The sequence below is a fragment of the Rhinatrema bivittatum genome, chromosome 1 (genome assembly GCF_901001135.1).
Source record: "Rhinatrema bivittatum chromosome 1, aRhiBiv1.1, whole genome shotgun sequence".
Taxonomy (NCBI): domain Eukaryota; kingdom Metazoa; phylum Chordata; class Amphibia; order Gymnophiona; family Rhinatrematidae; genus Rhinatrema; species Rhinatrema bivittatum.
Window position 1 is genome coordinate 619,342,773 of NC_042615.1, and position 3,591 is coordinate 619,346,363.

Sequence of the window (3,591 nt, forward strand, 5' to 3'; positions counted from 1 at the left end):
ATTTACCAAATCATGGTTCCTCAGTGTGTTGGTGCTAGTCTTTCTGTTGCTTTGTCCATTTATCAGCGCCTTGTGGTTTTTTCTGACACTCTTTCTGCTTGCTATGTTCCCCCTTTATTATGCTGTAGGATGTTGATGTTGATGCCACTTGTCTTGCCACTTTGCCTGTCGTGCTGCCTTCGAGGGTTCATTCAACTGTTATTGGTGCTCTCTTTTGAAGCTGTGGTGTTTTTTTTACACTCTCGCTGCTGCTTTGCACCTCTGTTAAAGCACTCTTGCCACTCCTGGTACCCCTTTGCCCCTTTACAGTGCCTTAGGCTATTCATGCCAATTTGGTGCCATTTTGCCACAGTCTAAGTACCTTGGAGCTCTTTTCTCATTTTGATGATTGCTCCCCAGAAGTTTCATCAGAAATGATAAGAAAACCCCAATTCTGCAGCCAAAAATAGGATGCAAATACTTCCCCCATTGACTTTAATGGGAAGCAAAAAACGAATGAAACTAATAAACATCGATTTTTCCCCCTATGAAATTAATGAAAAGTATTTGGGTCCTGGTGAAACCAAAAACAAAACGAAACAAAATTTTTCCTTCTGTACTTCCCTAATCAATGGTCATTAGTGGAATACTACAGAGATCTTTTTAATATATTCATAAATGATCTGGAAAAGGCAGCAGTGAATGAGGTGATCAAATTTGCAGATGACACAAAATTATTCAAAGTTGTTAAAACAGCAGCAGATTGTGAGAAATAGCAGAAGGATCTTTCAAGGCTAGTAGACTAGACATCATTATTGTCATATGCTTCCAGCATTACTGTCAGAAAAATGTTGGAAGTGATAGGGAGTGCTCCAGAGGGGACTAACATGCTCTCCTCTGGAGTTTCAGGGATTGGGGGGGGGGGGATCCAACATGGAATGGAGGTTGTGAGTGAGAGGGAAGTGTGGGGAAAGAGACAGGAGGGATCATAATTTTAAGCATCAAACTGGGGCAATCTCAAAACACTGGCACCAACTGCTCCTTTTTGTAATTTAATGGGGCTGAGTGAGAGGGGAGATCAGGTGCTATGTCGACACTTATTTTTTTAAGTATTTCCTAGTTGGGGGTGTTAGGCCTAAAGGCAAAAACTGGTCAGCACCATTTTGGAAAATGATGGTGATCAGCCCAGAGGCTAGGAGGTGTTTCAAGCCTCACTAGAAATCAGGGTTGCCCACTAGACCTCCAGGGCTGTATTGAAAGTTCAGGGAGAGGCCAGAAAAGAGGACCTCTACCGTGATTTTCCTCGTTACTTTTTTGGATTTCTGATGCCGCATACAAAGCAAAAGGCCAAGTTGCGGGGTGCTGGTATAAGCTCTCCATCACTGGAGAATCTACAGCCACGGATAGAGGGGTTCTTTTCTCCCACCCTGAGAATGGTTCCGGAAGCGATCGCAGTAGGGAATGACGCTGAGCAAACGCCATCCCTTCTGATCGAGGAAACATCATTGACCCCCGGGGCACCTACCATGCCTTCTCCCCCTAAACATGAGCTTCTTGAACAACTGCCTATGGAGGAGCTGTGCTGAGCTCATCTGAAATTGGGGCAAGCAGTGGCTAACCCTGATCGGGTTTTGAACACTGTGGAGCCTGAATCTATTCTTGGCACTGTAGAAGGAGTAAGCCCTGAAGGAAAATCTTTGGAAGGGGCTATCTCCTCAACTGTAAGTAAAACATCTACCCCATTGGATCAGAGAAGGAGAAGGAGCCCCGAACCGGCCCAGCGCAGGAGGGACACGCGGTAAGCCCGCCCACCTCCCGACGTCATCTAAAGTGCCCTTAAAGGGCTCAAGACCCACCCAGGCGTCTCACGCCTGGCGTCGCGCGTCTAAGGAGCGCGACAAAGGGGCCTGCCCCTTTGTGTGCCCCTTAGTGTGCACCAGATCACAGAAGAAGCCACCCACGCTTATCATCCACCTATATCCCCCCCTCTCGTAACCTAAACGCACCGGCCACAGCTACCCACAATCACGCACCCACCCTCTCCTCCCTCGCTCATTTCCTCTCCAGCAGTCATCCAGCCTTACCATCACCAGCAGTCACCCAGCCTCATCAACAGGCACCCAGCCGCTCCAACAGTCATCCAGTCTCTCCAGCAGTCCTCCAGCCTCACCAGCAGTCATCCAGCCTCACCAACAGGCACCCAGCCAGCAGTCATCCAGCCTCATCAACAGGCACCCAGCCGCTCCAACAGTCATCCAGTCTCTCCAGCAGTCCTCCAGCCTCACCAGCAGTCATCCAGCCTTCTCCAGTTAATCAACATGATGCAAACCCTCCCTATCCCTATCATTCCGCACTCATTCCTCAACAGAGTTAATTCACCCTTACCCAAGACACAACGTTCTAAGAGATCCCTGATCCCCATTATGATTTCCCCTCTAAACCAATTCCTTGGTCTATCCTTAATCACACTAACCCTCCTCAACTCCCAATCTTTGTCAAAAAAATCCCATTTGCTCAACGACTACTTACTGGACACTCAACCAGACCTGTGTGCTATAACTGAAACATGGTTGAAAAACACAGACACACCCCTAATCAACCAATTACCAACTCAGCTATACGACCTCCTCTCCATCACCAGAACTAAAAAAAGAGGGGGAGGATTACTGCTAGCTGCAAAAAAAGAATTAAGACTAACCCAGCACTCAATTAAAACTTCTACCAAACTCGAAATCGGACTATTTAAATCCACTCAACTCCAAATCTGCCTTATCTATGCCCCACCTGGGCTCCTAGACTCCGACCCATCGCCTCTCATAGAACTTGTAGCCAAACACATCAATACCAACTCACCAGCGATCCTGCTAGGAGACTTCAACATTCATGTTGATTCCCCTTCCCCCTCAGCCAACTGCGAAGCCCTCCTCTCCTCCTTCATGGCCATGGGTTTCAAACAAATCATTAACAAACCCACGCACAAAGCAGGACACACGCTAGATTTAATATTTACGAATGACCAGATCTTGAACACTTATCCTCCTACCTGCACCCCCATCCCTTGGTCAGATCACTCGATTATTGAAACCGAAATATCCATTAAAAAAAACCCACCACCAACATCACTAAATCCACGATCCAATTTAGAAAAACATGCTCCATGGATGCTCTCAGCAACACGCTCACCAAGGAACTAACTAACCTGGACCTCACAAATGCGGACACCGCCATGAACTCCTGGCTAACTATCACCCACGCAGCAGCTGATAAATTATGCCACTTGACATCCAAACATATTAATCCTGCCCGTACTAACAAGAAACCCTGGTTCTCATCAGAATTAAGAACACTTAAACTAAACCTTCAACACAAAGAACAACAATGGCGGAAGAATCCCACCACCTCTGCACGGGCCTCCTACAAAACCACAATGAGCTACTATAGGGCCACCATTCTTCGTACAAAAAGGGACTTCTACGCCAAAAAAATACACGGCTTCCTCTATGACCCAAAAACTCTCTTCTCATATGTTGCCACACTCACCACCCCTATTCCTCCAGTCATCCCGGAAGAAGAAGCACAAAACAAATCCTCCGAGCTGGCAGTCTTCTTCGA